The 27,140-nt window shown below is 39.2% G+C and overlaps 1 protein-coding gene across 6 annotated transcripts in view; it reads left to right on the plus strand.

Annotated features, from left to right (window-relative positions):
* Positions 1 to 27,140, plus strand: part of FLRT2 (fibronectin leucine rich transmembrane protein 2) — a 94,163-nt gene that overhangs the window by 44,373 nt on the left and 22,650 nt on the right. The window contains exon 3 of one of the 6 annotated variants that reach the window (XM_064571446.1): positions 3,564 to 3,694. The exons of 3 other annotated variants lie outside the window; for them this stretch is intronic. The gene's annotated coding sequence lies outside the window, so the exon portion shown is untranslated. Of the gene's footprint in view, positions 1 to 3,563; positions 3,695 to 14,456; positions 14,645 to 17,794; positions 17,820 to 27,140 lie in introns of those variants that run through there. 2 more of the 6 variants (XM_064571449.1, XM_054513828.2) reach the window with 2 other exon arrangements.

Consider the following 27,140-nt stretch of genomic DNA (forward strand, 5'->3'; position numbering starts at 1 on the left):
GAGGGTATATTCTAGCATTGGAAAGGGCGCTTATTGCACTAACTCTTTAAGAGGTGATGCACGGCCTTGTTTATTTATCCTCTGCACTTTCTCTGATTACTGATCTACCATTGGGTTCACTGGTGACCAGTCTTAAGCTAAAACGGTCTTCCTTTCCTTACAATTTGTGCTGTTACTTGAAATTCTGGCCGTCAGGGGCAGCCTCAGAAACTCATGACCAAAACCGTAGTTTTTTGGGTTTCTTTGAGATTCACTGCTATTTTAATTACATGTGTTTTCTTATTTTCCTTTCAGGACAAGAGCTATGTATTTTCATCACCATGGTTATCTTCTGATGCTTTAAAGTATTTGGCTGTTTTCCTCTATTTGAGCATAGAGGCAGGATGCTGTACTTTGAAAGTATTTACTGTCTCCCAAGAGTAGACAGAGTGACTTACATTTATAAAGTGCTAAAACATTATCATTGTTTTGTGTTTGGCGCTTGCAAACTCAGAACTTTACATGTTGTTAAGAGCTTTCAACACCTTCTTTTCCTCCTTTGAAAAATAATCAGCATATTGCCTCTAGCATTCTTTCAAGGAAAGCCAAAGATTGTGTGTTCCAATTTCTGAGAATCTAATCCCTAAAGCAATGGCAGTAAAAACTGCTTGTACCTTTTGGGGCTAAGTTAACAATCCATTTGTCTTTTTGTTATCAAACTCATTCAGATTTACAGCTCTCCATATTAAAACCAATTGCTTGCTTGATGGTGGTTATATTCTATTGCAGTGGAGGAAGGGCCTTATAGACATACCTCGAAGGCATTCCAGATCCCCAAGAGCATGGATCTACTAGCTCAGAAGGCAGCAAACATTCTGATGGCCAATCCCAATCCTTGACCTGAAAGTCATAAAATGAGCATGTGGTTTGTATTTCTGTTCAGAAAAAGTGAAAAGCCAGCTCTGCCTATGATCTTAAATGTTGTTATACCTTTAAATATAGCTCAGGACATTTGCCAGGAAACTGTTAAAAACAAAATGGAAATTCAAATCTCATTATAAATAAGGAGTGATTTGTAATGCATCGTCCTTGCATTTTTCATTTTGGGTTGGCAAATCGGAAACCCGTGGGATTCCATTGTGGGTGACCCATTTAAATAATTTTTCAAAGGCTACCAATTCTTATAATTCTGATGTCTACGTTTGCTGTTGGAGTAGAAAACTCCAAAGCTGAATCGATTTTTTGAAATTATTTTTATATTTTGTCTGTATATGTAAAAAATGGAGGAGAGGAAGTGAAATGATTCATTTGAAATGACGTATGAATCCATTTTCTCCTGAAGTGCTCTTACCGAATTCCTGTTGACATTCAGGAGAGTTGAGTGCATCACGAAGAGGAGAATTCTAGTCACAAGCCCACTGTTGCTGCCATTAAAAAGGAGGTGCATGGGATTTTTATTAATTCCCTGCATCCATGCTCCCCTTCGATATTCTGCTTTCTAGGCAGTATGCTCTTCATTAGTCAGCTGGTTAGCCTCTGAAGACCAGGCCCTGCCTTCAATATATGTGTTCTACTTCCTTTACTGTCAATAGGACTTGAACGAGAAGGTCAAGGACAGACTTGCTAATGGCAATCACTGCCTTTGGAGAGAGTCTGTCAAGTTCTGAGTTGAGGAAGAAAGTTTTTATTATTGCCTGGAATGCTGCCTTTTATGCTGTCACCGTGTACAAAAGGATACCCAGTCTTTTTTTTTTTTTTAATACATCCACACTCCCCCCTCCCCCCGCCATTTCTATGTGTAACCATTCAGAAAGTTGCAGCTTTTGTGACTTGTGCCGGCATGAAAATCACAGGTGCCCTGTTAACTAGGCAGTGTAAAAGCATATTGCAAACATTATTATCAGATCAGAACATCTTTATAAGTCTATAAGCATTTTGAATAATAATGGCAGCAGTAACAATGATAACTGATGGATGATAAACCCAGGCCGAGATGGCTAAGTGGCTGTTTTTGAGAAGTCACCTTGTAAATCAGAGGCAGAGCGGCAAGAAGGATGCTTTGGCCGGACTCGCAGGCAGACCTTTCTAGCCCTGACACCAGCAGGAATAGATGCCACCGCAGAGTAGGGCAGATGAGGATCGGGGAATGTGACATGCCTTTGTAAGGAACTGCTTGGTTATTTCACATGTTTACTCTTATGTAGCTCAATGTAGGAACATTCTCTTGCAAAAAAAAAAGAGTCTGGCTTCAACTTATAGACATGGACAAAGTCACAGAAGGGATGCTCAAGAGTCACAAAAGATGCTGTATTGCAGAGTAAAATACTCCTGTCTTACCATGGTTAAAGGGGCAAATCAAGTCTCATTGAAATCTCGATGGCTGGCCCTGCTTTTTAAACCCAGACTAGCACTCAAAAACCTGCAACCCTCTTACAAACCTTGGAAGTTACAAATTTCTGCGCAGCAGTAACACATCCCTCCCAGTCGAAACCTTGTATCTTCTGATCCTTCCGGCAGCCTGGTAGAAACCAGCTTTTGGAAAACACTTTGAATTCTTTTTTTTTTTTTTTTTTTTTTTGAGATGACTGACATCTGCAGTGAATCTCCACTCCTCTTCTACTCTCCCCTAAGCATGAGGTCCTTCTTCCAGCTGGCCCCGATGGATCTCATGCTCCCCTTCCTCCCAGAGCTGTCTTTGAAGTACAGTGGCTGGTGGGCGTGGGGGGCCAGAGGGGAGGAGTGGGAGCCAGCTGAAGTTCATGCTGCTTGGTGGGATTACAGGTTTCTCCTTCTCTCTCTCTTTTAATATATATATTTACTTTTATTTTGAAATGTATGCCTTCTCTCGGCTAAAGTAAGAGAGAGTTGGTCTGGTTTTAAAGAATACCCCCAGAGCCGTCTTGTTTATGCATAGTTGACTGTGACAAGCAGCTGCCCCCAAAGTTGTCAGTGCCAGGATTTGGAAATTGGACGTAGACCCCTTTTACTTAGGCGTAGGTTATTTGGGGGGTGGACAAGGGCTGAGAGGTGTCAGAAAATTTATAAATGCATCCTGACGCTCTCTCTTCCCCAATATCTCGTTTTCCAGCTACCCGGAGAAAATTATTTTACCTCTCAGAACCTCAGTATTCCTTATCTATAAAGTGGAAATCAAACGCTTAGCTCAGAGGGCTGTTTTGAAGGCTAAGGGACACAGTCTTTTAAAGCCCTTTACGTAGTTTCTGGTTTCTTTTAACAGCTTAAGTACCTGAATCCTTTGTCATTATCAGGACCATGTTTATAGTGAGGCATATTTTTACTGAAAATGTATGGGGATCTAGAGGGCAGGAATTGACAGGGTCTTCCTTAAAAGCAACACCATTGGAATAATAATGAATACCCTTATGAATCTATATGCCAATAGTCCAGACGAGGAGGGGGTGGTCATCCAATGCCCAGGCTATTGGAATTTCCTAAAATAAGTATTTTTCAAAAGGGGGTGCCTGGGTCATTTGTAGATTTGTCATTGAACTCTCAGCAGTCTGGTTTGGGTTGTCTCAATTTTGTCACTCAGATTTGCATCTTGTCTTTCTTTCTGTTTTTAGTTGTTTGGATTTCTCCCAAAGTATTTGTGGCTAAAATTCCTTTTGGACTCTGAGGCTGCCTTTTTTTACATAAGCCTTGGATTGGAATCAATAGAATGTCAAGATGCCGGGCACATTCAGCCTAATAGCAGGTGGGTGTCTGCTGGACAGTGTGCCTGATTTGCCTGACAGTAGCAAATTTAGGCCAGAATTAATGAGCCAGAGAAGGTGCTGTTAGTGTTGCAGGATTTTTGCAGTTTTCAGAAGACATTTTGTTTTCTCCTTCTAATGGGATCATGTTTGCTCAAGACATTTGTGTTCACGTCTACATCTGTGCGTGTGTGTGTTGTGTGTATATGTTTACTGTGACATAGAGCTGATTTATGATTCGGAAATAACCTTGACACACACACCTAAAAATTGGGCTCGTAAACCTCAATAGAGTTGAGTTTAAGTTAACAGTTTGTCTCGGACTGTTTAATGTTCAAGGAGAAGAAAACACTCAAATGCTGAGTGAACCCCCGAGGTTTTTGTTTACACTTATCAGGACACATTGCTGTTGTATGAAGAACAATGTCAGAAAACAGCGGGTCAGCAGAAGGGAGGTCCTCTGGGTTAAGGGAATGGAGTTATAGCCAGAGACTACTGTGTTTCTCTTGCTTCTGCTGTGTAAAAGAGGTTTAACATTGAGAAAACCACCTGCCTTTTGACTTTCTTTTCCTCTGGGTCTTTACTTATGTATCAAGGAGTCAAAAAAGACTAAATATGGAAATGCAAGTTAGGTAGCTGGTGTACATCATAGCTACCCCCTCAGTGGTGGCTTTCTAGCTCATCCACAGAGAGAGAAGAACACAGCGATGGTTCTGGTTTCTTCCCTGCTTATATTTTAGTTGGTCTTTTTGTTTTTCTTACTCTGTGTCTTGCAACAGGCTTTCTCTTCTTTCAGCTTTGGATTTCAAATAGAAACTCAACTCTAGAACCTATGCTTTCTAATCCTTGACCAGGAATGCCCTTTAAATTCCTGTGACCTCCCACAGCGAGATGATATTAAACATCCTGATCTAGATTTTGGCAGAGGATGAATAAAATGGAAATGAGGCTTATGCAAATTAGCTTCCCATTTGTTTGGAGATGGTCTGGGGCAACAGCAGTCATGGAGTATTCCAGGATTCTAGAACAGAGCAAGTGATGCTCTGAATGACAAGCCCGCGGCTTCACATGGCTCATTCCAGGATGCCCATTACCCCAGAGAAGACTGGCCTCTATATTTAGTGGTCAAAGAAAGGAAAACAATAGTTTGACAGTGCCATTGAGTCCCAGTTTAAACAGTTTAGAAAATTCTACCACGTCTCCATTTCTCAGAACAAATTGATGGTTGTTCCCTTCCTTTGGTTCAAAGTCCTCGTCCTCATGGACATTCATAGTGATGAGTGCAGTAATGTTAGCATTGGAGATTGATCCAGGATGAAGACTTCCATTTTCTTCTGGAATAAAAGGTTAAATTCTCCCTTTGCAATGATGATAAAGTTTGTTTTATGGTATCAATTATTTTTAAATTTATAGAAATCGATTTCAATAATACAGTTATTAATATTTATTCAGGAAAAAGGTGTGCGTATTTATGGGGATCATGAAGATGGTGCCCAAAGTTCCTTTGCCATATTTCATTGGAATGAAAAAAAATGATCCAGTATTTGGGGTCATTTTGCAGGGTTATTTCTTCATATTATGCTATCCACAATTAGGACGTCTGACAAAAATGATTCTGTCATTTCACTTCAACTTGGGTCGTAGACTTTGAAGGGATGAAGCCTTGGCTGTGGAAGACATCTGTACCTATGAGCGTGGCTATAATCTGGCATTAATTTTTGTTTCCCTACAGTGAAGGACACGGTTTTCTTTTTGTGGAGTTCGAATTTACCCTGTTTTTTTTGTTTTGTTTTGTTTTGTTTTGTTTTGTTTTGTTTTGTTTTGTTTTGTTTTACTTGGAGTGTCGGCAAATGGAGAAGTATCATCCATCATTGCAGTCTATTCATGGAAAGAACACAGGCTTTGGTGGAAGAACTAATTTTAAATATTTATTTGATGATTATTTTTCTGAGTCTCTAAACTGTACATAAGAAGTCCTTCTGGGAGGCACCTGGGTGGTGCAGTTGGTTAAGTGTCATGATCTCAGGGTCCTAGGATCGAGTACTGCATCGGGCTCCCTGCTCAGCGGAGAGTCTGCTTCTCCTCTCCCTTTGCCCCTCACCCGCGCTCATGCTCTCTCTCTTTCAAATGAATAAAATCTTTAAAAAAAAAAGAAGCCCTCTGGAATATTCTTAGGAAGTTTAAATGAGAGGATATTCATAGGGAACAGCACCTCTAACAATGGAAGATATTTAGTTCCGACAGCTACCACCCCATATCCTGTGTGATATACCAGGCTTAAGGTATGCCCAGGTCCTGCTCTTAGATGTGCAAGCTGGTGGTAAGGCAAAATGAATGGGGTTTTGATATCATTCTATTCAATAGTTAGATGAGCATTTGTTTGATGTGATATGTCCTTACAGTTATATGATGTGTGTGTATGTGACTGTGTGGAAGTGAGAGAGGACAGGGAACAGGGGGTGATGGTGTGTTTTGACTTAGGAGCCCCTACGAAAGTGGTAGAAAGCTTGAGTCGGGGAAACTAAGGGAGAAGTAGAAATGATTTGCTCAATTATTCTTGGGAATCTTTTTCAGCCCCACTCATTGATTTTCATTTGTTCTTAGTGTTTGTTTGAGACAGTAGAACAAAGTGGTTAAGAAATCTAGAATCAGGCCAATCTGGGTTGGAATTCTGGCATTTATTAGTATTTATCTTGAGTCCGTGACTTATCCACTGTGGGCTCAGTTTCTTCATCGGTATAATGGGAATAACTAGAGAACCAACTCTATAATGCTTTTGCATAGATTAGATGAAGACATCTGAAGTGAGGTGTCTGGCACATAGTTAGGCACTGAATAAATAAATCATAGCTACTGTTGTTGTAACATTACTATGATGTGTATGATGGGGATAATAGTACGATCATATGCAGTTATTATGAGGATTACATGAGATCTTCATGCATTGATTTGTCCTGCAAAGAAAGTGCTCAGGAAAGTCTAGCCATTTTTATTATTAACTCAGGATGAAAGCACCTAATTTTGAGAGATGCTAAGTAGTGGCTGTGGAAAAGGACACTGTTTTAAAGGGTCCTGGATATGTTAGATATATTTTACTTGTTTAATATATTTCTATGATATTCTGTGTAATTTTTTTCAGGACAAAAAGTGCACATTGTTTCACTGCACAACTTTGGAGGTTAAAGCTAAGCTTCCTGCACAAGCCCCTCTCGTGACTTATCGAAAATAGAAAGCCATCTGAAAGAAAAGAACCTGCAGAAAATTCCCGTGTGAGGAGTGAGATTGTTCTTGTGAAGGGTTAGGGCTCTAGCACGTATGCAGAAAACCCTTGAAAGATAATCTCCACAAGATGCTGAAAATTACTTGGTGGGGCCGGGGGCGGGGGGTGGGGGGCGTTGGCTGGGGAGACTGACCCTGAAGGAAAGACTGCCTCTCCCAATAATTTCCAAAAATAAATACTTGAGGGACATTTGTTTGTGTATGATGAATTAAATTTTATTCATATAATGTTTATACTATGCTATAATACTTAAAGAAGCAGAGGTAATGAGAAAAAAATATATAGGAGGTCCACACATTTTGTTAAATGGGAAAGTAAGGAAACACTTTTAACTCTTTCAGAATCCTTGCTTTTGGTGAGCTGGAATGGGCAGATTTCCCAAATAGTAGCAATCAAGGAATTAATCCATTGAGTGACTGATGGGCAGTCTTTCCCATGATCAGAATTCAAATGTGGGTTAAAGCAATGAATTTTGAGAGCAGAGCACTCCCATTTTGGCAGCAGTTACTGGAAGCTCTAGATACACCCTGAAGAAGACAGTGGATGCCATAGGGAGAAGCTCTAAGCCCGTCCCAGAACTCCTCCTGCATGAAGTCAGGATCAGACTCCCCGTCTGCTTAAGGGGTATTTCTTCAAGGCATTGTGCAAAGAAGAAAATATCCCTTCCTTTATATAACATGAGCGCTGCATTTTGACTACAGTGCTCTGGAGAGAGCAAAAGCTGAAACCTCCTGAAAAATCAAGGACAGAAGGAAGAGGAAGCGGGACTTTCTTAGGCTAGTCAGAATCTGACAATGGACAGATGGATGTTTTAAGAATAGGCAGTGATTGGAGCTATTTTTTTTTTTTTTGGTATTGATTGGCTCCTGCGGTGCACTGGACTGTTTTTATCCCTGCACTAGGATTTATTTATTTATTCCTCCGAGAATAAGGGCTCCCCCTGTTCCCTGGAAGCTGTGAGCTTCCAATCTAGGGAAGCCTCCACAGTGAAATTACTCTCTTGTCTTAACCTCTCTGTTTAAGCACCTGTGAACTAGGGCTCCTTAGCTACCTGCCTTACAAAATGCAAGCGTTGATTAGTGTTTGCACAAGACTAGGAAATGTCTTTTATGAATGGGATGTGCTCACACCAGGCTGTACAGTGTTGACCGGGGGCATTGCGCCTGTTATTGTTCAAATAATTAGCAGAAGAAATGACATGGAAAAGAAACACTGGAAAAACGTGAGGTAATGGTGTCTTCATTCTGTACTTGCGTAAAGCGGTCGACATTGAGTGCCTAGGTTGGGTGACTGGACGCAGTCGGACTTGGCGGTTCTTCCTTCGCCATTTCTGCGGCTCTTTCTTCCCTTCCTGTCTTTCGGGACTTGCCAATATGCCCTCCAGAGCCACAGAGGACAGACATTCTTCTCTGGGCTCCTGTGGCAGCTTCTCTGCTCTGCCTGCCTGCCTGCCTGGGTTCGGCAGAGAATTAGTCACTGTGCAGAAGCTGGCTACAGATGCCCGTTAACACAGGGTTCTGAGCGGCGCTGAAAGCTGCTTTATGAGCCTTGCAGAGTCGGTGTGCATGTGTGCAGGGGCACGTTTGTGAGAAGACTGGGGTGTTGGGGCATCACTGGCCCGACCTTCGTCAGGCCCTCTGTGTGGGAGCTATATGAAAAATTACTTTTCATTGCAGATGGGGCATTGTCCAAAAAAGCATGGACAGGGTGGGCTGGAAGTGCGGGGGACAGGGGTGGGCATGGGAGAAGCAATGAATAAAGATATAGGAGCACAGAGGAAAGGCAAGAGACAGGCGAGGATTTCTGTGGCACGGTGAAAGGGTATTTAACTTGGAGCCAGGGAAGGTGGTGGGCCTTCTACGGCCACTGCTGCCTGGCCCTGTGACCTTGAACCCTGCTTTCCTTATTTGTAAGATGGTGGTCTAAATAGGTGGAGGCAAGATGCAAGGGAAACATATGCTTGTCCAGCCATCTGTCATCAACACTCATTAAGTGTCTAGTCCCCGAGCCTTCCGAAGCCCTCCCTCCACAGGTCTGAGTGAGGTCAGTATCTCCCCTCTGGGTTGGAAGAGCAGTACTGCTTGTTCCAAAGTTTCATTTCTCTTACTAATCTTTTTCAGATTTGGTACATCCCAGACTGTCATTTTTCAGGACAGTATTTATATTATCAGTATGCTAATCCTGCCTTCCCTACTCAAAGGGGACTCCATAGTGTTCGGTTCTAATAGAAATACTAAAATTATCCTTATTTCAAAAACACGAAACTTATTTCTGACCACGAATATAAGACACGTTTATTTGCAGATACATAAATAAATCCAAAGTGAGAGAGTAAAGTAACCAACAGTTGTAATCTCAGTCCAGAGAATCATTTTGTGTGTGTGTGTGAGTGTGTGCATTATATACGCAGGAGGGTATATGTGGTGGGTATTTTATTAGGTATGCGATTACTTAATGTGTTATTTAGAGTTCCAGATTCTGCAAAATAAAGTTTGTTGAGATTAAGGATGGATGAATTTTAGTTTCTTCCTATTTAGGTATATCTAAATCATCAGAGATTTGACAATGCATTTGGTCCTGGAAGCTGTGACCAGGTTTAGTTGAAGAGCTGGGAAACCAAGGATGGGCAGTTGTATTTTCTTTTCTTTTCTTCCTCTAACTTTTGAGGAATAATTGACAAATACAATTGTATATGCATTTTCCTTTCTTAATGTTCTGTAGGGATACCATTGCTTCAGGCTTGCTGCTGTCAACAATAATGATAGCAAATATTTTTATATCATTTACCTCTTTGGCATTGGTCCCACTTGACACACACACATTTATATAACATATATACACATGTGTATGTTTTATATATATGCACACATACATATGATTTATATATAATTCTTTTTATAGACGAGGTAAGTGAGGCACAGAGAGGTTAAGTAACTTCCCCTCAAGTCACACAGCCAGTGAAGAGTGAGCCAGGCTTCAATCACAGGGTGCTGTGCAACTTGAACTTTTATCAACTCCACTGACCTCATTGACAATGCTGATGTCAGAAATAATGCTCAGTCAGTGGGTATAAAGTTTCCATTCTGCAAGATGAATAAGTTCCAGAGATCTGCTATGTAACTTTGTGCTATGTAACTTTGTGTGATAGTTAATAATAGAGTACGATACACTTAAAATTTTGTTAAGAGAGGTCTTATTCATTGTTCTTATTGCAATAAAATGAAATTAAAAAGAAAAGAAAAGAAACAATGCCTGAAATAGGTGTTTCATAAACCTGATAAAACTCATCTCTACTTATATGCCAATTCTTCCACAGTTTAGGAATTGAAAATATGATGTTTTGTTCTATTTATTTCAAAGTAAAAAGTAAAAGATAAAATGGGGTCTTTGTTTAATTTTTTTTAAACAGTTGAAGTTAGAACACGAGTCAGGTAAATTCCCCTGGGCATGGTAGATGTGGAATCAATTCAGTAATGATCTTGTCATTTGTACAATGGGGCCATGGTATTTCTCAAAATCAGAAGGAAGAAGTTCACATCCAAAAGGTCAACACAGGAAGGTAAGCTGGTTCTCATGGAATTTAGGTGCATCAAAGTAATTCCCAGGTAGCATGTAAATGTTAACAATAGCAGATATTTTTTTTTTTCTTTTTTAATTATTGGAGTTGGCTTTCCTTTATAAATCAGTGTTCTCTAGTTTGGCTCTAGGGGAATCTCACTATTGTATATAACCAATCTCACTTGATATTTGGCCTTTGGTTACATCTTAGGTAAGGTGTTATAATTTCCGGTTTTATCATCAAATGAGGAAGCTCAGTTTATACTGTTTTCAAAATGATATTAAAAAAACACATTTACAGGGGCGCCTGGGTGGCTCAGTCGGTTAAGCGACTGCCTTCGGCTCAGGTCATGATCCCGGAGTCCCGGGATCGAGTCCCACATCGGGCTCCCTGCTCGGCAGGGAGTCTGCTTCTTCTCCCTCTGACCCTCCTCCCTCTCATGCTCTCTGTCTCTCATTCTCTCTGTCTCAAATAAATAAATAAAAATAATAAAATCTTTAAAAAAAAACACATTTACATACTTCCAGGGTTTCAGAAAATAGGCAGAAATAGATGTTAAGCTTGAAACTGCTTGGTCATCCAGTTTGTAGATGGCTAAGGAATGAGAAAAAAAAGCAGAGTTCATCTTGGTCACACTAATTGACTCCGACAGCAGACAGCAGTGTGCCAACCACTCCAAAGAATTCTTGTGGACGAGCTACTTCTGCTGTCCGAGATTTTTCTTATGTGTTTTGTTTGCTCATTTGATGTATAATCTTGTGGTTTCTGGTCCCCTTCTCCATCTAAAGCAGAAAAACATATCGGATTCTTAGGTCATTTTAATTGGAACTTGCTCTCCAAGTCCTAACTATTTCAACAAATTAAAGGACTTGACTGGAATTCTTTTTTTTTTTTTTTTTTAAGTGAACACTTTGCTATTACTCAAACCCTACCACAGGGTCAGCAGACAAATGCCATCTGTCTCTTTAGATGTGGTCACAGTTGACAGTTCAAAAGAACAAAATCAAAACACTTTAAGACCTGAAATCAAAACTCATCCTTGGAAGAAGAGCTCATATTTCAAAGATGATATTAAAATGTAATAATTTTAATATCCCTTTTTAGCATAAATTTTTCCTGATTAAACACTACCCATAAGGCTATATTGTTTTCATCATCCTTTTAGAGAGATCTCTGGAACGCCTGTGTGGTGAATGATGAGGAAACGTTCTAAACATGCTTTTATTTTAGTTTCCTTTTTTTTTATTTTTGGTGATGGGATTAGATTAAAATATTCTGGAATGAACCACATTTGACTATTTGAGTCCTGAATTTTATTTTGTAGTACTGTTACAACTTGAAATGAGTGATTCCTGTTGTGGCCTTTTATGTTTTCTGTCTTCATGCATTGTTAAAAGAATGACACAGCACTGTTATTAATACAAATTAATAAAAAAATACTTCCAATCCAATCAGGCTTCCAGGAATTGGATGAAGTGCTTTGCTTGGATGATGTCGTACATTATCTTCATCCACCTTTCAAGATAGGTTCTGTTACATTACTATTTATTACCTTTATGCAGATCAGGAGACCTGGGCTTCCAGAAGGTCACTAACTTGTTTAGTGTTCTATGACTAGTTCAGGGTTTCTTCACAACAGTGCAATCGACAGTTTGAACTGAAAAGCTCTTTGTTGTGGGGTGCACTGCTGCTTCCTGCAGGAGGTTGAGCAGCATCCACGGACCCTACCCACCAAATACCTGTAGTACTCCCAGTCATGACTTGAAAATGTCTCCAACGTTGCCAAATATCTTCCAAGGGAGGGGGGCAAAATGGCCCCTGTTGAGACCTACTGCACTGGTTACGTGGTGGAGCTTGGGAATGTCTTAGGTTAATTCCCTTCCTCTTAGCTCCTCCATTGTACTGCTTCTCTCTGTTCATATAGCACATAGCTACAGCTCTCAGCTCTTCTTGCCTCTTTCTCTCCCCTGCCCTTTCTTTTTTTCTGAACTTAGAGTTTTTGCCCTTAGTAAGTGGTCACTATGTCTGCTTGTTCATCTCAATAATGGGCTAAGTGCGGTGATAAACACCTTCCTATTCTCTTTGTGGGTGTAGTCAGTTAAAAAAGGGGTAGGAGTCTACACATCCTGAAGACAATAGCACACGCAGAGCAGCATGCATGAAGAAACATACAGTGAGCATTTTTTAAATTGCTCATCTCACTTGCCTTGCTGAGTATATGCTTGGGTTATGTAGTAGTCATGTGTTCATGGAGTGGACTTCGAATCACTGTTGCCTGCGAATTGCTGACTGGCCTTGAGCAAGTCACTGAGTCGTCCATGTTTCCTCTTTTTTTGTTGTTGTTTTGATGAAATGAGAACCATTCTTCTATCATAATGCCTCTTACTTTTGATTTTGGAGAGTGGTGCAATGTTCACAGCAAAACACTTTGAAAAGAATTCTGAGGCATCCAATTTATTGAAAACTAAATGTAATTTTTGAAAGACAAATCATTATTCAGTGGAATTGATTTTCAAGATGAAATGGTGCATTTGTCCACCATTGATATATAAAGTTGAAGAAAGCCAGGAGGTAGTGACACAAAGCTCTCCCAAGCTATCCTCAGCTTGGTTTCAGTTTTCTCAGGATTAAACACTTTTTCAGGCTTTATAGTCACTGAGGACTTGGACAAATATCATTTTGAAAAAATGGAATGAAAACACACATCAGTGGTGCCTTGATGTTGGTGTCATCTGTTCATTTGACAGAAGCTGAGGACATATCTTGCCCTCTTCCAGCGTAAGTGTGTTTGAAGTGCATTGTCCTGTGGGAATTCATTCTCCACAGAAAGTTTGCTGTGAAAAAGAGTCTGAACTCTGAGAATCTGAAGATGCACAGGCAGGGGAAGGACCACAGCCCTGCCTGTTGCTTGGTAGGTTACGGAACAGGTTCTTATTAGCACTTGAAGCGTAACTTAGGTGAATACTTAGGTGATCAGAAATCCCATCACCTTCAGCCTGCAAAATAACCCTCAAATTGTTCTTGTCAATTAACATATCAGATAGCTGAGAATAAAACAAACCTTTATATACCTAGGTTAGTAGGCGACTAAATGGTTCTCCTTATTGCTTTTGATTTACTGAGTGGCAGGTGTACATGAGTACTTAATTTATAAATGAGATTCAGTTTTGTCTACTAAGTATATAGCATTTTTATTGCTTAATAAATATTTCTTGAGCTAAGTCCTGACTCTTATGGATGTGAGAAATAAAGGGGCATTATGCTTACATAGAATGCTATATAAATTTAATATACATTTATCTTGTTGTTTTAAACACATATAACAGTCAAGAAATGAATGACTCACTCCACTAAATTGAAATAACAGAGTAAATTGCAAATTGATTTTTTAAGTGTCAAATTAAATATCTGTCTACATAGTAGTTAATTTCACCCTGCCTGAAATGGGTCATTAAAATAGATGGGACAGGAAGAAAACAAAAATCTTCTATAAGATTTTTTTAAAGAAAACACGTGATAGGATAGATGGCTTTCTTATTTTTTAATGTTAATCAATACATTCTGTGACGACAGAAGAGAAAATAGAATAAGGAAATAGCTCTAGAAAAGGAAGGAGGCAGTTTCTCCTTTATTCTGCCTTTTACTTCATCCCAGGGGCCACATCCCCGCTTTCTCTCCCCATCCGGTAGCAGTTAGGCTGCATGTTGTGGGACACACAGCGTATAATGACCTCCTCCCTTCTTTCCATCTTTAACAGGTAAGAAGAATTGGTACACCCTTTCACCTTTGATGATAAAAGTGCATCAACTCAGAATAAGTGGGGTCTGGTATGTGCAAAGAAGTATTAGCTTACTTGCTCAGTCAAAAACTAACCACATGAATTTTGCACCTGTTCACGCAGGATGCCACGCAGAATGCCCTGAGGGATCTAGACGTGGAGAATATGCTGCTTAGCCAGTTCCATGAGCTCAGGGCTTTCTTCACAGTCAATCCACAGTATTTTAAAATTACATAAATATTTCGCATAATATTTTCAAATCAGTGGATGGAAAATACACAAAATATGTCTTCATCTACTATATGTACTACAGGCCAATTCACATCTGGATACAGGTAACATTTTCTTTCCTTTTAGGCTATATAGTTGCCACTGGCTTATACTCTGATTTGTTAAGTTGACGTTAACTTCAGAAGAAAGGAGGAAAAGATGATTTGATTAGATGTCTATATAAGATATCTAGATTAAGTTTTCATTTATTGGAGCATAGCTTTCAAATGGTTAACTAATGAGTTTTTAGACTTTTCTTGAAACTTCTACGTTTTTTTGTTTGTTTGTTTGTTTTTGTCATGCCTGTGTACTCTACTCTGTGTTGCTTTTGAAATTCCATGAAGCTAACAGCTGCCTCTTCCTCATGATATTCAAACTCTGTTTCTGTACCTCATCTCCTAGCTGCATGGCCTGTAGGTTAATTTAATGTTTACCAAACCTTTCATATGATTTTTTAAATACAATTGGAACCCTATTGATTTGATAAGATTGAAACATGTTGAGTCAAAAACAGTAGGTGCCAGCAGAATTTTAAATATGTCATGTATTTCTGGGGATTGGAAATATTGAAGGGATATTGTTGAATATAGTCTACCTGGGAACTAATTAATAATGTTTTATAGATTTAGGGCTCTTTACACCATTGCCCACCTTTAACTATTTCTTTTGGTTATTTAGCATTATTTACATGGCTCTTGTCTTGTATGTGGAATGTATGTGCATGTGTGTCTTTTGAGTATGATGTGTGCCTAAGTAGAGCTTCGTTGGACTGCTTCCCCTGGTATCCCTGTGCCCAGTTCCCTCCTGCCTGCAAGTCTCAGCTCAGATGTCCTGTTGAAAATGCACACACTCCAGAGTGCCTGGGTGGCTCAGTTGGTTAAGTGTCCAACTCTGACTCTTGGTTTTGGCTCAGGTCATGATCTCAGGGTCCTGGGATGGGGGCCCATGTTGGGCTCCGCGCTCATCGGGGAGTCGGCTTGAGGATTCTCTCTCCCCCTCTCCCTCTGCACCACCATCCCCTCCCACCCAACCCTGCCCCAGCTTTCATGTGTACACTATCTCCTAAATAAATAAATGAATCTTAAAAAAATAAATAAATAAAATGCACCCACTCAGCCCTTCATCACACACCCTAAATCCCTCTTACTGTAGTTGGTGCTCAATAAACAGTTGGGGATTTTTTTCCCTGAGCTCTGAAAGAAGTTCAGCCTTTATAGTTGCCCCAGTCTCTGTCATTTCCATTTGAGGAATATACATGAGGCTTTTATGTTTTAGTACTTTTGATTCTAAGCCCCTCTCCTATTTACATTTCATATAATTCTGAAAAAACTAAAGTTTTCTTTATAGTTCCATACACACCCACACTAAATTAGTAGGAGATGTGTGTGATATGTCAGAACAACCCTGGGTTTTGGGAGTTGCATAAGCCTAGATTCAAGAGCTGAAGACTGATGGTTATAATCTGTGTGAATTTGAGCACATTGTTTCACTTATCTTAAATTTAATGTTTTGTTTTGTTTTTTTTTTAAATCTAAAAACTGGGTTAGTCATAATGACCTACAAGTGATTTGTGAAGATTAGTGGTAGGATGTAAAAAAATGAGAAGGTGGGCTTGGCATTAAGAACGTGCTCAGTAGTTGGTAGGCACACATTTTGAATATATATATGTATGCTTATTTATTTTATGTTTGTGTATATGCACATAGCTCTGAGAAATCATGGATTTCAAAGATACAGAAGAAAGAATCCTTTGAAGTCTATATGAAAAGAGCTTAGGAATTAATGTCCCTCTTTTATCCAAGCTATAAGTGCCTACCATGTTCAAAGAGCATCAATAGGATTAATATTCAGAATTTTCTTTGAAGTCCTAATACAGAAGGGCCTGGAAATGAAACCCATAGCTATTTCTATAGGGGGATAACTTCTTAATATCAAGTAACAGGCCCGGCGGGAAAACTAGGCCATTTCTGGTTCGCTATATTTTCCTGTTTTTACATATACATTCTCTTGGTGCCAGGAAGAAGGTTGAGAGGGTTTCAGTTGACTGGCAAGAGGTGAGTGTGTTCCTTGCTTGGTCTGGAGCTTAGAGTCAACTTCCACAAATCCCCTAAGGGTGGGCTTGAGGGCCTTTGAGAATTCTGCAGTTCGGATTGGGCTCATTTTCATTCATCTTCAGACAAGCTTTAGGCCTGCATCTCTCAGGAAATTTTAGTTCATTTTTTGACTGTTCAGGAAGGACCTTTTAAAATACTGCACAGGTCAGGGAGGTGGCATCTCCCCAGGGGCCAGGAAACGGCTCCTCTGAAGTCCAGAAGTGGTTTGTTTTCACGTGCTATCTACTCTTCCAGATCTGGAGAATGACCCAGAACCCGTCCGCAGGGATTGAGGTGGGAATGATCAGCCTTCATCTTCACAAGAAAGTTACAATGAATCAAGCATTTCTGTAAATATTAAAACAGTTGTACACACCTTTTTCATGTAGTTTGTTTTTGTTTTTGTTTTTGTTTTCTTCTTTTTGAGATGCTCTAGCACATTTGCTATTTGTCCTGCCTCTGTCTTGTAGAGTCAGGGATCAAATGAGATTAGACACAAACACAAGACAGGCTTTTTTTGAAGTAACCTCTTCTTCTTCCTTTTCTTTCCTTTTTGTAATGTAGAAAAAGGACTTCAATGTGAATTTATTTTTTGAATTTTTCCAATGCACAAATAAATAGAATTTCAGACTGAAAAATTTTAAAGTAAATGAACCCATTATCTTTTGAAAGACTTTTTTTTTTTTTTTTTTTTTTTTAGCATTTTCACTGTTTAAACTCTTTCTGCCTATCACCATGGTACCTGGGAGAATCTGGATATTTCATAGGCAAGCAGTTACCTTGCAACTGCACAGATCAGAACATGCTAGCGGTGCCTTGCTTGTTATGTGATGTGTCGACTTTCAATTGATTTTAAGCACACTTTAAATGGTAATGAGAATGCTGAGCTGGGAGATAGCATATGGCTTTAACAATTTGGTTCTAAGAAAGCAAGCAAACCTTTAAAAATGATAGCGTTTCATGATAGTGAAAGTCAAGGTGAAATCTGAGTGTTTGAATGACAAACTATTTCTTCCCTTTCTATTATTTTCAGCTGTGCCTTTGTTATATTTTATTGTGTTAATATGAAAAAAAATAAAGAGGAAAACCAAAATTTGCTATCGAAGTTTGGATCAAATTAAATATGACATAAGGCTTTGTTCAAAAGGTATGACTCCTTTGGTACTTTTGAACTCAAATCATCCTTTCAAGCAAAATTTAATATGAAAAGTCAATTAAAATATAATAAGGAAAACTGTAGTTCAAGGAGCTGGAAAATGAGAGAAAATGTATTCAGACCGTGAAAGAAAGATGAAGAGAAATATTAGCTATTTAGGCATGAACTACATTTATGTGTATAGCACTCAGTATATATTCTCTGATTAACTGGGAGAACTATGTGAGTAAATGAGATGAGCCACTTGGAGATATTTGCTTTCCTCATGAGGAAATACATCATGGGGGTATCATTCCTGAGTTTGTTTTCTTCATTTGTTCTACTAGATTTTACTGACTGCCGTTCCCAGTTAAATAACAAAAATCTGTGAAGTTATTTTTTTTTTCTTAAACTCTCCTATTTTCATAGTTTAAATTTAATCCTGGAAATAAAATGCAGTCGGTCTTTGAGAGATTTCAGGGCTTAAACAACTCGCGAGAAGTCCCGTCTGTTCACAGATTCACAGAGGCACCACGCTTCTCTACAGTTCACTCACTCACTTCTACTTCTGCAGAAATCTAAAGATATTGGCGAATTTTACAGTCAGATGTGTGGCTTAAAATTATATACTGATAGGATGTTACAGCTGAATGGGATTGCAGAGAGGATATGCTCTGGTGGCATTTTTTACATCAACAAAATTGATTTATTTACACTCATAAATAAAATTTCTGCAGTTGGGAAAGATCTCCTCTGTTTTAGACTCAGGTTGGTAGCTCTATCCTTGTTACTATTTAAATGTAGTTATTGCCTTTGAAACTCTTTTACTCTAGTTACTTCATGTAGAACAGCTTACATCCAGTGATGAAAGTAATGATTATCATTTATTGTGCACTCAGTCCATTCAGGCCATTTACTAAGTAAACACTTTGTATAGATCCCCTCTTTTAATCTTTATACCCACGTTGTAAGGAATTTTTGGATTAGAGGAATTAAATGATTTGCTGAATGTTTGCCTGCCGCTCATTAATGACAGAGAAGGTGTCTGAACATACAAGTCTGTCTGACTCTATTTATTCATCCTTGAATTAAACACATTTCTTAATTGAGTAAAGTCATTCTACTGGAATTCTAAACTTCCTTAGATTTTCAAGTGATTTTAGATTGCAGAGTACAAGTCATACTTATCAGAACCCAGGTACTAGAAGCAGATTCAGGAAACCAAGTCTTCTCTGTCATCCTTCCTCATCAACACATTAGATTCGCTGTATGTATTGTGGGGCTTGGCTTCTGATGGTAACATTCAGATGCTGTGAGAAATTCCTTTAAATCTCAAAGCTAATTCTCAGTTGGACCCAACAGGTGGCACTCCATCCCTGGGACTCATGGGATTTTCAAGCTGAAAGAGACCTTAGGCATTGTAACAATCTTCTTCCTATTATGGTTTTAATACTCACGAAGAGAAATTAAATGACTCCCCTCAAGGCCACACATCTAGTTAGTGACAACACTAAGACAAAGACCCAAGTCTCTGGAATCCATGGCTTTACCTCTTTCTACTATTCAGACAGCCTTCCTTTAAAAAGTATTGTCGAGTAATAGATTTAATCATATACAACATATTTCATGCAGCTATACATCAGGGTGAAATAGGGGAAGTGGTTTTTTGTTTGTTTTAAATTCAGATGGCAAATGCAAACGGCTTTTGGCCCCATGAAACACTCTTGACTCAGTCGGCTAAAAATATTTTCCAGTGTCAGAGATGGCCATGTTCTGGTTGTTTCATCCCTAGACCATGCTCAAGAATAGTATTAATAACCACCATAAAGCTGGTGACTACCATAGATAAACCATGTTGCTATTGCTAATTTTTAAAGTAACTCTGTAAGGTAGATATCATTATCCCTGTTTACGGAAAAAAACATGACTCAGCTTAGTTAAATGATTTTTACAATGTCATATAGCTACTCATGAGAATATCCAGGAGTTGAACGCTGGTTTCTCTAACTATAAAGCTTACATGTTTCCCTCTATACCACGTTGGCCTAACAAAATTAAAGTTAATTAATGCTGAAGAATTATCAAGTACGTCTAACAATGCTACTCACAGCAAAATTAATTCCTCCTTCTTAAATTGCCTCTTGGACATTCAGTTTAACCATCATTCATCTATGTTTTCTTTCTCTCATCAGTGAGTTAACGAAAGCCTGTGTATTTTACACGTGAGGAAATCAGGTCACGGCAAGATTAAGTAACTCCCCCAAGATCACACAGCCAGAAAGTGGCAAATCTGGGATTTCAATCCAAGACCCAAACACAAAAGATACGCTGCATCCAGCTATGAAAAAGTTTAAATGACAGTATCTTCACAAGCAGTGGAAATAAAATTTTGAGTGGGGCAATACAATGATACTCTCAGGATATTCATGTAAGTAGAGAGTGGTTAGAAAGGAGAGACTGGGGACAAGGAGGTATGAGGCAAGTGTAGTTTAGCTCTTTATGGGGTTATCAGCCAATATATGAAGAGGGAGTTATAAAGGAAGAATTGACCTCACTAGTGACTCACGTGGGTGGTAAGTTAGGAGGAAGTAGAAAGAGTGGGTGCCACTACTGTGCGTAACTGAGGAGATGTCCATGTTGTTGGTTGAAATGGAGTAGTCAGAAGAAGAGCTTGAGAGATTGAAGTTCCAGATGGATGTATGGATGCTAATGTCTGTGGGTTTGGAAATCAGTTCAGATGTATCAATGTTGAACTGGGTTGAAGATTTGGAATCCAGCTTTATACATTTAATCATGTATTAAAGAGAAGGATCATGAGGGTAGATCTATAAGGACTGTCCACATTTTGGGGGTTGGGAGAAAAACAGATGTGGTCAGAAAAGTAAGAAGAAGACTAAGAGGGTATCAGAGAAACTGATGGAAGGGAGAGTTTAGGGGGTAGCAACAGCTCAGGAAGGCAGTGAAGAGACAGGGAGAGAGGCTGATGTGCCGAAGGGAGCACGCAATGAGATTTAAAGGAAGCAAAACATGAAAGAGACCACCTGACAGAATGTGGCCCAGGGCGGGCAGCACTCTGACAGTCTCAACCCATCAGGGCCGGGTTGAACTCACCCTGGACTCATAGACCATTGTTGAGCCATTTTGTCAGCATTGCTTACAAGCCCCTTTGAACTTTAAATGACACAGCATGATCCTAATAAAGAGGTCCTGGAACACAGCCAGGCTGCCAGAACTAAAATTATGTTCAAGATCACCAATTCCCTAGAGAGACTGCAGGCCTCTGGATAATGGAAGACAGTAGGCTGCCTTAGCAGCTGGGTAATGGCAAGCCACAGTGGATGGATGGCCTGGGGAGAAAAGCCCTAAAGATCTTTCCACCCCAGAGGAAGGAGCATAACCTTGGGATGAGAACACTTGGGTTTAAATCCCAGTTCTGCTACCCACTACCTAAATAAGGTTAAACAAATCCCTGGAACTGCTGGAGCCTCAGTTTTGCCATTTATAAAATGACCCAATCAGAATACTTGTCTTCTAGAGATGGGAAGATCAAATGAGATGTATGGGGGAGTACTTTGTAAATTGCAAATTCTATGCAAATATTATCTCTTCCTTAAGTATCATTATTATTGGTAAAGCCACAGAGATGTGGATAGCTAAGAGACAGTACTAGCAGGATGATTACCCTGTATCTCAGAAATGTACTTGTCCTTAAGTCCACCATAGAATGTTCTGAATATGAGGCTATACAAAAGGTTGTTCCTAGAAGTCAAGTAGAAGACATTAGTGTCTGTGACAAATTGTGCTTCTTGGTCTATATGGAGGAAAGGCTTTTTTCACAATAGACATTTGAATTGTTTAACCATATCTAAAATTTATCATTAAATACTTATTTTTAGGAGTGCCTGGGTGATGCAGTTGGATAAGTGTCTGACTCTTGATTTCAGCTCAGTTCATGATCTCATGGTTGTGAGATTGAATCCCACATCAGGCTCTGCGCTTAGCATGGAATCTGCTTGAGACTCTTTCTCCCTCTCCCTCTGCCCCTCCTGCTTGTGCTCTCTCTCTCTCTCTCTCTCTCTAAAAATAAATAAATCTTTAAAAATAAATAAATAAATGAATAACTAAATAAATAATCAGTAAAGGGTAGAGAAGTGTATTTTGTGGGTATAAATATATTTGCATATATATACACACATACTCTGTAAATGCATATAAAGTTTTACATGTTTGTTACACGAAAATATACATATACCTACCTGATTTTCTTTGCTCTAGCTTACAAAGCTGTCTTTTGAAACGATGATACATTTATTCCAGTTTCTCAAAGTAACCGTCTTGCTATAACAACCTTGGAATAGTCCCTGTGCTCAGATTTGGAGTTACAGCTGCAGAAGCATTCCTGGTATGCTCCCGGCTCTTCTCTGAAGAAGGCTAGATGGCACTTCCGATTTCATTTAAGCACCCTGGAGCTCAGAGAACAAATTGGAGAAATCAGGATTGATTACATTCTGTGCTCTCTTCGTCTTCATCAGGATTTGTCCAAAGCCAAGTTAGAGTTTTCAAAGTGAGAGTAGCTTAAGGGGGCTCTACATTCAGTACAGAAGGCTGTGATTTGGTAAAAGCTCCAATTATTATGAAAAGTAAAATGGAAAGGGTGAGCATAATTTTGCTTTAAGAACCATACCTTCACATCAGTGACTTCATTTGCCCTGTAGCGGAATGGATCTGTCAACTTATTTATTAGGAAACGAGTTGCTACAGTGTCATAAATGGATGGCATATCCTTTGATGTATGAGAATTCCGTGTAGAGATCCTTCATTCCTCTTGAAAAGGAAACTAATAACCATTTGGAAGATATATATGCCATAACCCCAGATGAATGATCATCTCTGTTCTTTGGTTTATTTTGAGGGGTGTCTTGAGGTGATTTTCTTCTTTATGACTAGATGGGGAGTTGGAAAATGAAGCTAGTCTCAAATGCCACTTTCTTTCCAAGTCCTTCAGGTATTCCCAAATATCCCTCTTTCTTACCAGCCTGGATATAATTTTGTTGATGCCTCTATTTATGGCATTTATGACCTTCTGCCTTCAATTATTCATTTATCCATCTTCTTTGCCTTCTTCTCTCCTAAGTAACATGCAGGCAAGGACTTGAACTGATTTATTTCTGAATTCCCTGAAGGCATTTAGTAATTCCTTCCACTTAGCATTTGCTCACTTGGTAGAGGCTGCAGCTGTTCCAATGAGGTAAACCCCAGAGAACAGTAGATAGAGGCCTCTTTGCTTGTGTCTGTAGGGAAGACGAAAGTTGAGGTTCTGGGCATCGATTATTAAGAGGAGAAAAAAAAATCCTTTCTAGAATAATGGCATTGACTGAATAACTGATAAGCTCAAAACTAGCATATAAAGAATGACCCTGTCTTATTGTTCATTGATGAGTAAAGCCCTCTGCTTGAGGACATGATATGGCCAGATAAATAACTTCTGATAGAAGATGAAGGGATTCCCTCTTTATTTTTCCTTCTCTTGTCTTTTTGTCAGATCTTGGCAGGTAATTGAGAATCTGGATTAAGAATGGAAAAAAGGTCAGAGAATAACATTGTACAGATTTCTGCATAACAAAAAGAGCCCCTCCACTGTTTTTGATGGGACCATTTTGGCTGTGTTCAAGCATACTGCTTTTCTTCAAGCTCATATCATTGCTTTCATTAATATCACTTCTATGAACTCAAGAACTTCAAAAGCTACTTTACCTAAATTAATACCACTGGGTTTTGCTGTTTTGTTTTGTTTTTTTAACATTTTTTTGTGGTTGATTTTGGGGGATGAAATGCGTTGAAAAATTGTCACTTATTTTAACATTGGGAAGAAGCTTAAAGAGAAGTGAGTCCAGCTCCTTCCATAAAGTTGTGTATGACACAATGCCTAGGAAAGTTAAGAGACATGCCCGTCCTGATGGGACATTCAGGAATAAAATCAGGATCTCCAAAATCTTACCCAGGTCTTCCTTTACTTATACCTTATTTCATGTGTTTTCCACTTGTTTCTCTCTTGTCTGTAATCTTCTCTAATGTGCATATTTATTTAGCCAACAAGGTTGTGAAATTTTCAAGGACTTGGATCATATCTTTCACTTCTTTTGACCTTACACAAGCAAGCCTGAGTTTTTGAACATTGTTATTCACAGTAGGTCACACTTCAAGAATTAATGGTGGCTGTAGGCAGCATTTATTTGCACAAATTGGTGTGGATAAAGAAATTGAGAGAGAGTGGGAAAACTCTACCAAAAGGGGAAAAAAAAAAAATCAGAAACAAGATGAATAAGCCTAAGGATTGTTTTTAAAACTGAGAAGGATTTCTTTTTGTTCTTACTGTTTTTGAAATTGGACTAATGGCAGATGAAATAAAAAGATGCAGATAAACTAAATTGCTCTAAATCACTGCAGTTCAGAACAGTGCTAGAGAAATACCTTCAAAGAGGGTTTAGAAAATGGGAAAGAAATTAGTCTTTCCTGCTGTGTGTGTGTGCAGAGGGGTGGACCAGGGGGATTAGGAAAGAAAATGGGAAGACCATAGTGGCCCTCCCAGCCTTGGTCTGGCTGTCAGTGCTAGTTAGTGAAGACAGGGCGCTTTGACATGACACGGAGGGTTCAGAATCATCACAGATCAAAAAAACACCGCTAAGAATTCATAGCCCTTTTGGAGCCTAACTGCAGTGCACCTGATAAATAATTCAGGTAGTTAGAAGTGCCTGGGTAGGGTAGACTTTAAGTGTGCTTTTTCATTTTTTCCTTTAATAACATCCCAGACTTTCCACCTGATTTAATTAAATTTACACCCTCCTTTCAATTGTCTTTTTTCCTTTCTTTCTTTCTTTCTTTCTTTCTTTCTTTCTTTCTTTCTTTCTTTCTTTCTTTCTTTCTTTCTTCTTCCTTCCTTCCTTCCTTCCTTCCTTCCTTCCTTTCTTTCTTTCTTTCTTTCTCTTTCTTTCTGTCTTTCTTTCTTTTTTCTTTCTTTTCTATCTTTCTTTTCTTTCTTTCTTTCTCTTCCTTTCTTTCATCTTCCTTTCCTTCCTTCCTTCCTTCATTCCTTCCTTCCTCCCTCCCTCCCTTCCTCACTTCCTTCCTCTCTCCCTCCCTTCTCCTTCTCCCTCTCTTTCTCTCTTTCCTTTTTTTTCATCAAGAAAGGTCATTTAGGACAAAAAGAAAGGTCATTTAGGGAGCCCAGTGTTTTGTTTTCTTTGAGCTACATTCTGCCTTTCAAGAACTCACAGCTTTAGTTGGAAATAAAGAGCATTATTTATTTTGGCAACGGTAGGTGCCTCCATTGGATGGTGCTCATCAGTTTTGCCTAAGTTTTTGCCTCAATAATAAATTACAGCTTTTCTAGGTTTTAGGGCTGATAGAATGACAATATGCTTTTGAAAATGTCCATAGTGTACAAGTTACCCATATCAGACACAATCGGGATGGTTATTTCATTTTAATTAAGAAATCATAAAAAAATAATAACTTATATACACATAAAACAAAACCATTTAAGAGGACATTAATTTGCCAGTCTTTTGATGTAGGCCCCAGGGTTCTATCTGCATATGGAACCTGATTGGATTAATACTGTCTTCTTCCCCAAATGCACCAACTCTGATTTCCGGTTTCCTTTCTTATATTGGAATTAAAACATTTAGGCACTAGGAGAGTAACCTGAGTGTAGAATTGAAACAGATCTTTAAGATCCTGCTCTCTCCATTTTTGTCTTCCCTAATGTGCTGGCAACTTTAACTGATTTGCCATTAAAAAAAAAAAAAAAAACAAGACAAAACAAAAAAATACCTAGTTTTTCTAAACTATTCAACCGTGTTTTCATGTGAGTAACTCCCTTCTTGTACTTCTGTTTTATTGCTTTACAAAATCTTTATTCTAATTGTATAATTACAGTACAGAAGCCTAACTAACATAACATGGTTTGGAACTCTTGGTAGACATAGAGCTCAAAAGTCAGGAGCAGGGGCGCCTGGGTGGCTCAGTTGGTTAAGCGACTGCCTTCGGCTCAGGTCATGATCCTGGAGTCCCAGGATCGAGTCCTGCATCGGGCTCCCTGCTCAGCGGGGAGTCTGCTTCTCCTTCTGATTCCCCCCCTCATGCTCTCTCTTTCTCATTCTCTCTCTCAAATAAATAAATAAAATCTTTTTTTTTAAGATTTTATTTATTAATTTGAGACAGAGAGAATGAGATACAGAGAGCATGAGAGGGAGGAGGGTCAGAGGGAGAAGCAGACTCCCTGTCGAGCAGGGAGCCTGATGCGGGACTCGATCCCGGGACTCCAGGATCATGACCTGAGCCGAAGGCAGTCGCTTAACCAACTGAGCCACCCAGGCGCCCCAAATAAAAAAAATCTTAAAAAAAAAAGTCAGGAGCAGGTGTGGAGGTACTGGAAGACTATCCGAGCAGCATCCAATATGCAATCAGTGCAGTCAGTGAGGGTATGCGAGCATATTATTTTTAGGTATATTGATTAAGTGGCATATTGGTAAGGAGCTTTCTGCTACATATATCCCAGCCACTATAGATCTAAGATGTGTAACCTTCACAAAATTAAACACTTAATGCCTCCATATCTACATCAGTAGAATGTCAATATAATAATAACAGTTACTTCTTGGGTTGCCACGAGAATTAAGTGAGTTGACAAAGCTCAAGCATGCGATGCTGTGCATTTCAGTTTTACATGGCACTCAGCACATGTTAGCTATTCTTCTTACTTCCATGCTTGGTATTCTTACTTCCAGTCTATACAAGTATCTCTCAATTTTTTTTTGTTGTTGCTCCTCTAAGAAGGTTGCCTAGATATTTTCTTTTCCTAAAGCTCCCTTTCCCTTGTGACATTTTAATATTGTGTATATATAGTATGTCTGTTTGTGTCGTGTGGCCACTTAAAAGGCCACAAGCTATCATGATATCTAAGGTTTTCTTCTCTTTCCCCCAAGAACCAGTTTTTACCCACCTTGGGGATGGTATCACCCTTGTAGAGAATGAGTGATTTATTGTATGTCAGATGACTACGCTTCCTCTCCAGCCAAGGCCGTGGGGCACTGTGTCAGAGTGGGGCCGACTCATTATGAGACTGGGCAAGTTGACCTGGGAGTCCTGCTCCCTTCCCCCCTAGATGAACGCCACCCTGAGATGGACACTTAGATTTGAGAGCTGTTGATGCAGAGAAACCGGCAAAGGGTTAAAGCACATCAATGATTTTTAGAGCCTGAGAGAGCAATTAGAGTTAGACAATATACTTTTCTTAATAACCTCTTAGCAGTTTTCATTTTTTATTAATGG

Source organism: Mirounga angustirostris, unplaced genomic scaffold (genome assembly GCF_029215605.1).
Source record: "Mirounga angustirostris isolate CCGP_5_RB_7025 unplaced genomic scaffold, mMirAng1.0.hap1 SCAF_9, whole genome shotgun sequence".
Classification (NCBI taxonomy): domain Eukaryota; kingdom Metazoa; phylum Chordata; class Mammalia; order Carnivora; family Phocidae; genus Mirounga; species Mirounga angustirostris.